The sequence below is a fragment of the Salvelinus sp. IW2-2015 genome, linkage group LG15, assembly GCF_002910315.2.
Source record: "Salvelinus sp. IW2-2015 linkage group LG15, ASM291031v2, whole genome shotgun sequence".
Taxonomy (NCBI): domain Eukaryota; kingdom Metazoa; phylum Chordata; class Actinopteri; order Salmoniformes; family Salmonidae; genus Salvelinus; species Salvelinus sp. IW2-2015.
In genome coordinates, this window is record NC_036855.1 from 8,442,526 (window position 1) to 8,456,082 (window position 13,557).

General features: G+C 42.1%; 1 long non-coding RNA gene across 3 annotated transcripts in view; it reads right to left on the bottom strand.

Annotated features, from left to right (window-relative positions):
* The window catches only part of LOC111974087 (uncharacterized), a 98,354-nt gene extending 85,232 nt beyond the window's left edge, over positions 1-13,122 (bottom strand). The window contains exon 1 of one of the 3 annotated variants that reach the window (XR_002878663.3): positions 12,948-13,122. This is a non-coding gene — a long non-coding RNA (uncharacterized lncRNA). Of the gene's footprint in view, positions 1-10,508; positions 10,781-11,920; positions 12,059-12,947 lie in introns of those variants that run through there. The other 2 variants (XR_002878665.3, XR_002878664.3) reach the window with 2 other exon arrangements.
* Positions 13,123-13,557: the final 435 nt, after the last annotated feature.

Here is a 13,557-nt window from a genome sequence, read left to right on the forward strand (position 1 = left end):
ACACACACACACACACACACACACACACACACACACACACACACACACACACACTCTCTCTCTGAAACCAAGAACCTGTCCTGCTCCAGCGGCGCTGATGCCGGCGTGCGCACAGTGAGCTCACCTCCCGTTGCCACGGCGACACCAACCAGAGGGAAAAGCCTGGTGTGTGTGACAGAGGCCTGAGAGGGAGGAAGGAGGAGGGACTGAGGAATTCACATAGCGCTTGGCTTGTTTCAGCACTAGTACCTTATTCAGTTACCAGGCCTTATCACGGAAATGCTAAACCGACCCTTTCAATTATCAAGGCAATGTCTTTAGCCCGGCCGCCTGTTTATAATGGCTGGCTTGGGATTTCAAATGAGGTGTCAGAAATAGTTGGCCGACAAGGTGGACAGTAGACATTTATACACACAATTGGGTATTATCATGCATTATGTACAATTAACACGTATATACACAAACATTTGGGAATCATGCAGTCATGCACACACTCACAAATATGACCACCAAATGAAACACACACTCATTTGTTTTCCATAAACAAAAAAATGCGACTAACAGCTGCTTTGGTGTCTGCATTCTATTAGTGATGAAGAGCTAACCCAGTCTGGGGGTCGTCTGCTCATCAATGGTGGTGCTCCACAGCCGTGAATGCACTGAATTCATTAGTCATCGCGCACAGATGGTGTCTGGCTGCCTGTCTCAAGTTCAAGTTCATGTCCAGGAGACAGAGAGAGAGACATGCTGAAGCCAGACAGACCAGATGCTACTGAGACACAGAGAGAGACATGCTGAAACCAGACAGACCAGATGCTACTGAGACACAGAGAGAGAGCATGCTGAAACAGACAGACAGATGCTACTGAGACAATAGAGACGAGAGACATGCTGAAACAGAGACAGACCAGATGCTACTGAGACACAGAGAGAGACATGCTAAACCAGACAGACCAGATGCTACTGAGACACAGAGAGAGACATGTGAAACCAGACAGACCAGATGCTACTGAGAACACAGAGAGAGACATGTTGAACCAGACAGACCAGATGCTACTGAACACAGAGAGAGACATGCTGAAACCAGACAGACCAGATGCTACTGAGACACAGAGAGAGACATGCTGAAACCAGACAGACCAGATGCTACTGGCACAGAGAGAGACATGTTGAAACCAGACAGACCAGATGCTACTGAGACACAGAGAGAGACATGCTGAAACCAGACAGACCAGATGCTACTGAGACACAGAGAGAGACATGTTGAAACCAGACAGACCAGATGCTACTGAGACACAGAGAGAGAAGCTGAAACAGACAGACCAGATGCTCTGAGACACGAGAGAACATGCTGAAACCAGACAGCCAGATGCTACTGAGACACAGAGAGAGACATGTGAAACCAGACAGACCAGATGCTACTGAGACACAGAGAGAGACATGCTGAAACCAGACAGACCAGATGCTACTGAGACACAGAGAGAGACATGCTGAAACCAGACAGACCAGATGCTACTGAGACACAGAGAGAGACATGTTGAAACCAGACAGACCAGATGCTACTGAGACACAGAGAGAGCATGTGAAACCAGACAGACCAGATGCTACTGAGACACAGAGAGAGACATGCTGAAACCAGACAGACCAGATGCTACTGAGACACAGAGAGAGACATGTTGAAACCAGACAGACCAGATGCTACTGAGACACAGAGAGAGACATGTGAAACAGACAGACCAGATGCTACTAGAGACACAGAGAGAGACATGCTGAAACAGACAGAACAGATGCTACTGAGACACAGAGAGAGACATGCTTGAAACCAGACAGACCAGATGCTACTGAGACACAGAGAGAGACATGCTGAAACCAGACAGACAGATGCTACTGAGACACAGAGAGAGACATGCTGAAACCAGACAGACCAGATGCTACTAGAGACACAGAGAGAGACATGTGAAACCAGACAGACCAGATGCTACTGAGACACAGAGAGAGACATGCTGAAACCAGACAGACCAGATGCTACTGAGACACAGAGAGAGACATGTTGAAACCAGACAGACCAGATGCTACTGAGACACAGAGAGAGACATGCTGAAACCAGACAGACCAGATGCTACTGGACACAGAGAGAGACATGTTGAAACCAGACAGACCAGATGCTACTGAGACACAAGAGAGACATGCTGAAACCAGACAGACCAGATGCTACTGAGACACAGAGAGAGACATGTTGAACCAGACAGACAGTGCTACTGAGACACGAGAGAGACATGCTGAAACAGACAGACAGATGCTACTGAGACACAGAGAGAGACATGTTTGAAACCAGACAGACCAGATGCTACTGAGACACAGAGAGAGACATGCTTGGAACCAGCAGACAGACCAGATGCTACTGAGACACAGCCATTGTTCCTCATCTACAGTACATGATGCAGAAAGCCATAGCTGTGGGAATTAGGGGTCCTGAGGATGCTGCAGCAACCCCTGATAAATATAAATGTAAAAATCCACAAAATTAGTGAACTAGGCCTTTATTACTCCTGTATTAGCGGAGAGAAATACTCTTCAGCTGTCCCTATGCAATAAAACATCAGTGTTATGACAATACTTAAGCTATAATAACAGTAGCAACAGCTTGGTGACCATTTTACATCCTTAGTCTGTTATAGAAATGACCTGCACAGACCTCATCATAAAGTCACTACCCAGATTTCACTTGTATTGATTGTAAAGACATGAGCCCTCTGCACATAAAAAATTGGCACGCAGGTGTCAAATATGCTGATTGCTTGTCCAATGAATATGAAAAACCTGCCATGGTTGCCATGGTTATGTTATTCAGCCAATCATGTGACAACAATGGCTGTGGAGCACTGTAAGTGTGAGTGGGGAGGGAGGTGACAGAAGAGCCAGCGTTACTGAGCAGAGAGAGGCAAWGTCGTCCCCACCCATCTCTACACGCATAGTCAAATCAGACGCCTATATTTCTCTGTGAGAATGGACCTTTTGAAAGGGATGGCAAGGCCTCTCCTCCTCTCCTTTCCACCAGCCTGCCTGTATGGAAGTTTCATAAATAACCACAACCATTCTCACATCCACTCCAAGCACTTCCTACTGTAAAATACACTACTCAGCCAACAAAGATGAGCTAGAGAAAAAATATGTAAGACTGTCTGCTGTCGGGTATAGGCCTACATGAATTGTAGCTAAAYATACAACTTGATAGAGTATGTATAATATTACCACAGACTCGTGCATGATTTTCCAATGTTCACAAGGAGACTAAATACCATTAACGTGATATACACTCATGCTCTGGAGACAGTGTACGCCCCATGGAAACTGCTGCCTGCCTGTTTCTATGTTACAGCATGAACAGCAGGAATATTGAGAGTGACTATGAGATGGATTTGCAGCAGTTTCAGACATTGTGATATTGTTCTCTTCTGGCATTACTGGGCTACATCTAACATTGCATTGTGATGGCTTACATACTGAAGAGAATGACTGGGGTTAACATCCACTGTATGGTACAGTGCTGCATTATGGTGAAACATAGTGTATGACAGCCTACAAAGAACATCAAAGTAGGCTACTGCAAACCAGTAAGACACAAACAGGCTAGTAAGACACAAACAGGCTAGTAAGACACAAAACAGGCCTAGTAAGACAACAAACAGGCTAGTAAACACAAAACAGGCTAGTAAGACACAAACAGGCTAGTAAGACACAAACAGACTAGTAAGACACAAACAGGACTAGTAAGACACAAACAGGCTAGTAAGACACAGACAGGCCAGTAAGACACAAAACAGGCTAGTAAGACACAAAACAGGCTAGTAAAGACCACAAAACAGGCTAGTAAGACACAAACAGGCTAGTAATTCTGCCCAAAAATGCATTGGCTGAGGAATAATTTGTTGAAATGATTTACTGTAAAAAGCATAAAATAGAATTGTGGTGAAGTCACACCAACGTCTCCAGACTTCCAATGATGAAGAAATATTTGTATTCAGTCAGTGCAGTGGCCTTTTATACTGAGGAGAATCAACTGATTTATATATGCTGGGTTACTTACAGACCTCAAGTTTTTATTTACACTGCGCTGACATTTAGTATGGCCCCAGACTAGAAAACAATGCAGCCATTCATAAGTCTAGACAACGATTTCTAACAACTTATCCTGGAACAATGAAACGTGGTTATTCACTGCTTTTCCAAATGGTGTTCTCAAATCTTCTTTCAGGCAAACGTATAATGAATGACCTGCATTGTACACGGTCTTTTAAAAGGGTCGGAACAAGACACACTAGTTTTGTCTTACGGTGTGAGAAACTCGGCAAGAGACCCCTTTCAGCCACTGTGAGCCTATTTAACATTGAACTTGAATAAACCTCGGTGCACTATTGCCTACCACTGCATACGCAGGCAGTTTAGACCTATACATCTTCCACATAGGCCTATGACCGTTCAGCTAAAAACAACGTAGACCAGCATTTGGGCACAAACATATTACTTTCATATTTCAGGCTACAGCTAATCAATCAAGCGCTATAGGCTATACAATCAAATCAAATTGTATTTGTCACATGCTTCGCAAACAACAGGTGTAGACTAACAGTGAAATGCTTACAATAGGTTATATCATAGGACATTACAAAATATATTTTAAAAATAAACCTTAACATCCATCTGAAAATGCCTAATAGGTTACTAAGACTATCCTAAATATACAATAGACCTATTCGCAAAATAACAATTAATCATTTAATTAAAGGTGTGTAGCCTACATGAGACTCTCATCACGCCACAGCCAAAGAGCACGAGAATAACAATAACCTCATCTGCAGACAACAGACCACTAACATCCATWAAAAAAAAAAACATCCGGCATCATACAACTGGCATCATAAATGGAGGCTATTCTCAAATGTAGCCTAAATATGTATTGTTGGAAAGCCATCTTTTAGTAACAATGTTTTATACAACTCTATTGTGTTACCAACAAATCCTTTAATGTTTATGGCGTTTGTAAGATTCCAACTGTGTTACCATCAATAAAGAAACAAAGCAACTATCCCGCCGATCACCATGTGCCTTATGAATGCCATGTGCTCCCTTGATAGTTAATAAACAAATCCACTGGCGACTAATATAATGGCCCGTATAGCTAATATCATCCAACATACAGAATCAGCAGCCCAGGAGCTATCCCTGCACTTTAAGGCTATTTCTTTCAGATGCATTTTATTCGGATGTAAAATATTAATCACAATTAAATCAATTAATATAAATGTTGGCTTTAGCTAGGCCTACCTCTGTGAAAAAATCATTTATATTAATTAGGCATTGTTTTACAATTAAATGTAAGATTTTTTAAAGTCCTGTTCAAATTCAAATACAGAGTGCACATGGCGTGATGTCATCTATTCAATTCGTTAGACTTCTTTAGGCCTATTGCATTCTCTGTGACATTAATTATCATGAGTCAAACAATAGATCGGTGTTAGAGCGCTCAAGTATGCCCATATACAATTCCGTAATTATAGAACATCTTTGTATGGATGCATAAACCCAAACAGTTTTAAGATAATGACCCACGGTCCTAATTGTCAGTTGCCTACAATTGGCAACGAATTACGCATTCAAAACCGTTACTACTCCAAGTTTGGAGGCCGCGTCCGCTGGGTGGGCAACATCGCCTCTTTCTATGGGGATGCAGATGAGTCTGGTGCACTTGACGTCTTTTCATGACCCTCCCCCCCCTCACGGCGCTGTCTGTCATATTCGGACTGGGCATGGCATTGCCACTTGCCCCCGAGCGTGGGAATGGGAGCGTCCAGTCGTTCACATCTCCAGCCCTGTGGTTAACTGAATCAATTAAGCAGGGCCGAACCCCCCTCCCTCTTTTAGCCCATACCCAAATCCCTCCTCTCCATTTTTGTCAGCTCTGTATACGTTCTAATTATTGCTGTTTGGGATGCCAGCGCCGTTTCCTGGTTGGAGTTCATCATGCTGAAATAAAAAAATGTTAATGTCAATCTCATTCTCAATGCTAGCCTACATTATCCAAACAGACGGAGCATGTATGCTATGGCTAGCACTCTCAGACGGATATATTTTCTATATCATATTTACCACATTTCATTATAGAAAATAACGCATTTCAAGATTAATATAACAAGAAGCATGAACATGATAGTGTGTGTGTGCGTGCGTGCGTGCGTGTGTGTGTGTGTGTGTGTGTGTGTGTGTGAATGCAACATTTACTCATGGTTGTGATTAGCTATAGGCTACATTAAGTTTTCAAATGTCCTAATACCACAAACATTAAATATACGCAATCAATCAATATGAGTAATAAATCAATACAACTCTTTCACATTTCCAATAAGTGAACATGTCCAGTTAATGCTATAGCAATGATTTATAATTGTAAGACTTTTTAAATCTACTTCGTAATACCAGCCAACGAGGTTATTATTTTGTGCACCGAGTAGGCTTATGCATCTTGTTATTTCCATTTTCTATTTCCAAGGTCCGTGATGAGTCTGGAAGTCGTTTTTACTTTCGGTTATCTAGCTTTATGACGGCCATCACACTCATACAGCTAGATAACCAAAGACAACAACCCACTTCCCATTCTTCTAAAATATTCCAGAATTGTCTTCTGTTCTCCGGGCGTTGGGGATTGTGCCCCTGCTTTCAGGAGTGGTCCACCATACTTTGAGGCAAATAAACCACAATATAGAAGTAGGCCTAATTTGACTCCCATAGCCGACATAATCATATTTTGTTTCCATATAGGCCACTTCCATGTAATGAGTCCTCCAAACTCCCACATACACACTCGTTGTTAAAAAAACACGACGTCCATAAAAGGACATATAATCCCTGTGCTTAGATTATGTCATATTCAGATGACATTCGCCAACATCACTGAGTTGAAGTAAGCGAGAGAACAGTAGGCTGTGGTGCAGCCATCCTTGCACAGGCCCTGATTTGCAATGCAAATGATTCAATCCCACAAAAGGCGCTTTCGCCTCTATTAAATCGTTGTGGCAGGAGCAATACATATCCTGTGAGGCCAGCGAAGAAGATACGGAGGAGGTGGAAAATCCGCCTGGTGAAAGTGCGGAAATTACACAGGTTAAACGTCTCGATTGTTTTGGATTATGAAGAGAGGACCTCGTTTGTGGCCAAAATGTGTCTGTCAAGTTGTCCGCACGTATCCAGCGTGTTAGATGAAAGAGATGCCGAAGTCTGTAAACCAAGGCTTCCGTTCTGTTGGCTAGCCGCTGCCAACAGTCTAAACGGAGAGGGGAAAGGGCCATCCCCAAGGAATGGGGGAAACGGGGAGGAGGGGTAGGCTTCCAATGCCAAAATCTGGACCAACCCGGCGAGGTCAAAGGCCTCAGACCGCGGGAGTGTAAATTAATGATGATGATGTCATGAAAAATCGCAAATGCACACTCCTATTCATGCACGAGCAGTGGCAAATCTCCTCGCGTCATTACCAAGCGCACCGGAATAATTCGGTTTTCCGCCAGCGGTCTGCACGCTTTTTCCAGAATGATAAAAAAGGACGGAAAGACAAAATGATTGTGCTATGGTATAAAAATGGTCGTCTTGATCATTTTTGAAGCCAGTAAGGGTACAATAGCCAGCAGAATAAACCACCAAATACAAGAGCTCAAATCTATGGAGGACATATGACAGCATTCCAGGGCTGAGTAGAGCATCGTTCCTGTATTCTCGTCACAGCTAGAACCGAGTAGGGTCTTTGCTGTAGCATGGAACTGGGCCGGGTTGTTCGAATATACGGGTGTGAGAGACAATGCGAGTCGAGACACATTCATTGACTCGATTTGAGTCGAAATCCTATTGGCTTTATGTTTTCATCGTCGTGACCGATGTATAAACTACAATGGTTACCAGGTAGGCTATACTGGCAATGTCGCATTGTCAAATAGGCGTTCATTTTTCTGCACAGTCACACACATAACATGTTTTATCTTGTCTATGTATAAAACATTCAATGTACATATTTATCAGACCTAGTAGGACATAAATATTCAAGAACATAGACCTATCTATTAACGATATGTTTTCATGCACGGACGTGTTTTTAGGCTATAGGAGCTAGGGCTGTATGACAATGCTATTACCCATAGGCCCATATATATAGGGTAGCCTACTTTATGATGTTTTTGCAAGAATTCTCAGAGTTTATGTGTGTGTGTGTGCGTGTGCGTGTGTGTGTGTGAATTGAGAGAGAGGGGGCAGAAGGGAGCAGAGAGGGAGAGAGATATCCAATGATAATCAGCAACGACGTTCCATAAAGGTATTAGGCTACAATACACTAATATTAGGATGCCAATAATACTAAACAAGAGGTTTCCACGTTATAATAATTGAGGTTCCAAATGTAGGGTAAAACAATACAATGTTGAATGGCTTAGCATAGGTGATTTGCACAAAAATGTGACGTTGTAGTCCTTCATCAGCGCTATTAATTTAGTGATATGTATTCTTAACAATGGCTAATTCACTGCAGGCCCTATAGCCGACAATCTTTACACGTTCGCTAAAATGTTTTGCATTTCCATCTACGTCGTCCCATGCACCTGTTCACCTGTGTTGTTGCTGCTCACCATGTTATTGTATTGGCCCTATAGAAACATGTCGTTCAGGTGCTAACAGGAGAGACCAAATAGGTGGGAAGGCATCCATCCAGCTGCTCAGACACAACACTTCTTAATCCTAAATTATATGAAACCCAGCCCTGTGCAATTATTACGCACATGGCACGCGGTTAAAATCTGACTGCACTTTAGTTGATTTAAAGTGTCCATGGTTAGCTTTACATTAGCATTCCCTCAAAGTGACACCAGTTGATTCAACTGACATTTGAAGGCTAACAAAAGGACCCTCCAAGAATGCACCGAGCAAGCAGACTCGATCCAATCATGTAGAATATTGTAGAATATAGTTAGAATAATCGATTTGTAAATCAGGGTAGGTTCAGGGTAAACCCACATTTCCTAAATCTATTTCTCAACAGTTTGGAACGTATGCTACACAGGACTCAACCACGCATTTGTTTTATCAAACACCCCAACATACAATTGTAACAGTACCAAAGTAGGCTAATCAGGTAATTGAAGTTTCCCAATAGTTCTGACCTAATGTTATCATTCATACTAATTCTCAATTTCAACAGAAGTGTGTTTGTAAACATAAAAGTCATGCTTTCCCCCACCATAGCCTTTTGGTGCGTCATACAACATACAACATTTGTCATGAAACATAGACTAGCAACTGTGATCCTATACTGTATGTTTGTGTCATTCTGTCACTTTAAAGAACAGTACTGCCTTGATTACAGTAATGCCCTGATTACAGTAATGCCTTGATTACAGTAATGCCTTGATTACCGAGAGTATGTCGCTGTTATTTTCCCCCTGAAGAATATATGCCAGTAAAAACTTGAACGTTTGACACCGTATAACACTGTTTGACCTTGTAATAGACTATCGCTGTGATATTTTATGATTGTGATATGTAATTAAACTAATTCAAACCAACAATGGTAACTTTCTAATGAGTGAATTTGTTTTATTCGTTTATTTGATGAAGTTTGCGTGGGCATTATGAGTTGGATCATTATGTAGCGTTATTTACAATAACTTTTTCACAATTAGCCCACTGTAATTTTTCACAATTAGCCCACTGTACTGTAGCCTTCAAGAGAGAAATGAAGTATGTTTTACACGATATGATACAGAGAACCTACACAATACCAGCATGAGACGCTGTGCAACCTATCTTTACGCATACGATGTAGCCTACATTCACTTTGACCAGGCTTAACTGTTCGGAGCAATTTAAGATATTTCATTTTCGGTTAGTTAAGATTAAGAATCACAGCTGGCCGATTTAACTTCCATCACATAGCCTACCTTTTACCAACAAAACTTGTCATTGCGCAATGTGCACTTTGGCCCAATGCATTGAGAGGCGTTGGCTACTGTTGCGCTGTGAGTGTGACAGGTTGCGACAAGCTCATGCCACCAGTCTGAATAAAGCTCCGAGTTTTCATCCTGCTTATTTATTTCAGTTAATTCAGTAGTCTACAAAATAAACGAACGTGCCAACATGTATGTGCCAGGGAAGAGCACTAGTCCAACGAAGCACTGCCATGAACTACACCTCCGACCTCCCTAAACATACCTCCGACCTGCCTAAACACTAATCATAGCCTAGATGGTCTTCCTCAGCTAGAACAACATATTTATACAGGCCTACATCACGTCCACTAGCCGATAAGAACCAAATTAGTGTTGTCTATTATTCACGGAGTCATTCAACTTCACTCTAACTTTTACGCACGTCCGACTGTATTGGCTTTACGCACATCAAACTGCATTGGCTTTAAGGACATCAAACTGCATTGGGTTTACGCACAGTCGAAGGATAATCACCAAAGTTGCACTTACTTTCTCAAACTGCGCGAGAAGCATCGCCGCAATCGGCATATGCAATCAGAAATCATCCCAGATAAGAGACATGCTGTGTGGGACCCGGTGGACAGTCCGCCAAATATCCAGCCGTCCACGGCCGTCCCTTCCTTTAAAATTGCCGCTAATACTCAGTTCATTACGCGTGCTTCGGTTGCTCTGAGTTAACCCTGAGCATATTCCAAGCACATGAGAGAAGGAGAGATTGAGAGGGAGGGGGCGGGGGGGGAGAGAACTTTCCCATAACATCTACAGCACCAAATAGAGAGTGCACAATTGAAGCTCTGAGAGTCTGAGAGTTTTTTTGAGGGGGGGGGGTAAGTCCACTCTTCTGTGTAAGAAAGGACGTGCTCTGAAACTCAAATACGTTCCCTCGCTCTTTTGTTGGGCACGAACTGAAGAGGCATTGTTCGTCTTTTGGCGTGGACTCACCCGTTCCCAGACCAGAAGTGATCGCGGTCGGTAATGAATTTGCTGCAGGCCCTCCTTGAACGCGTTATGACAAACGGAACGCATTTACAACGCGTTATGACAAACGGTACGCATTTACAGTGCTTCAGACAAAAGGGTGAAAATAATGTGGATGATACAATCCCAAACCAAGACTGAAGGTCGTCAGTAATAATGTAAAATCTGTGGGGAAAACATTTTATACTTTAGCCTTCACCTGTGCAGTTATGTTCGTTTGCATAGACTACCCCCCCTCCCCTTTCTCTCTCTCTCTCTCTCTCTCTCTCTCTCTCTCTCTCTCTCTCTCTCTCTCTCTCTCTCACACACACACACACACACACACACACACATTGTGATGACAGGACCTGTACCAATGTTGTACGAATTGAACCTGTGATAATTAATTTCAGAAGATCTAGCTATAAGATGGAACATCGTTTAACTTACACTTATATTTTACATCACCATTCAAATTGTGCAAGGACCACGTGGCATGATGTGCTTGGGCTGCCAAATATGTAGGCTAGCTAAACCCCACGGTAATACCGATAATGTTACTAACAAGTTTCAACAAGTAATAAAGGTAATGTAATGTATTGCAATTCGTAATATTGTTATTATTATTATCATCATCGGTTATTAGGCTAACAACATATTTATCCATGAGGTTCAAATTCCTTGTTAAATAGTTCGGAGGACATAAAGCATGTCTTTTTTTGTGAAACACTAAATGTATGTCAGGGAAAAGTAATTTCCTACAGCTCTCTTTCTTAGTCTTTCCCTGCCTAATTGCAGGCGTACCCATTTGATTCACCCGGATTCACGTTTTGGTTTAACAGCGAGGTCACGTTCAATGACGTAGACAAGCATATCAGCTACGTGCAACCATATTTAAATACATCAAGGAAATTAGTGCATCAAAATATGCAAATCCAGYTTACCATCTAGCCGCTGCGGGAGTAATTCCCCCCACCGGTTCTTGGGTATTTGATTGCCGTTTTGAAAGCGAACATTGCCTTGTTTGTTTGTGACGAAGCTCCGAGCGTGTGTGAGCGGTACGGATCGGAAACATGAAGTGAAGAAACCAAGGGTTCTGCCTGGGAAATCGCCTGTGCATAATGAGACGACCTGCTCTGCCATTCTCAATGCTTCGACGCTGTTGGTTCCAGCGTGCGTATTATTTTTTTTAACATTGATACATATGTAAAAGGTAGATTTGCATTTGCTTTACTTTTCTCTTTGCTTCGTTTTCCATGTTGTTACTTTTAAATTAGGTCATGGTGATTGCAATGCGTTTTTATGGACACTGATGCGCACGTACAAGCGGTAACCTATTACGAATTTCACATATCATGAAAAATACTATTTAGAAAAGAGTGCGTTAAAAAATAGGAAATACAGAACGTTTGTTAGTTGAATAATCATGTAAAATGGTCAAATATAATAATATAAATCTAGGAAATGTATAAACAAAGAGTAGAACTCTAGCGGTCAAACAATAGGATTCAGATCTATGATTATGATGAGAATTAGCTGGGTTTATTTAAACTTCAATAAACTATACTGCAAGAGATTGTGATCGAGATTAGGTTACACTAACTAGATCTCATTTGCAGGATCTGATTAATGTTAAGTGTTACCGCACCTTACAGTAGCTATGTTTCTGTAGGCTATGTAAAGGTGGMATTTCCTATAGGTTGATGATGCGCACACAGGAGGCGTTTACGAGAGCGCGCGCGCGGCCACACAAACGCATACACACACACACACAAACACACACACACACATACTGAAAGAAAGAAACGCAGACTTATTAACCTTTGTCTTTAAGTAGCTAATTGTTGTGTTTTTTGTAGCCGTTATCGTTTTTTAAATCACAAAAAAAGTATTCCTTTAGAATGAGTGTTTTGCTGTATAAAATCGAATTGCAACACGTTATCTAAAGTAAGTGAGACACGTTTAACTTACCCTTATATTTTACATCACCATTCAAATCTTCCTGGCAGGCTATGCACGCGCTCTCAATCAAGTCGACGCCAATTTTCCAGCCCAATTGATTGTGCGAGCCGGTTGGAGATGCTGTACTCCCTACTCGTGTAACTCAGCCTCCTCCACAAGTGAACCTTGCTCCCAAACTGCTCGTCTGATGTGTCACCCAATAGAAGTGGTCAGACGGGCACACGTAAAGATTTTCCCTCCGAAGAGGCTGCATGCTGTCATGGACCTACAAGTAGTTTGTCTTGACAAACACACATGGGGTTGCATGCATAGGCTACAACGTTCTAAGATTATTGCGCATCAATTATTGCTTTTGCCACTTTAAAACYTAACCACATTTTGCGAATTTGTAGGCTATAATTGAATAGTGTGACGCACTTGGACCAATATGTACAATGAGGAATGGCAGCTATATGTGACCTAGATAAGCATAAGGTGCGGTTCCAATTTCCAATCACACTAATAATACATATTTACAAGTTAGTCTTGMGCTACAGGCCGAACAAGGACTATAGCAAAATGTAGAAAAAAATGAGAGCTATTTGAATTTAGACATTTTTTGGAGACAAAAGCAATTAGG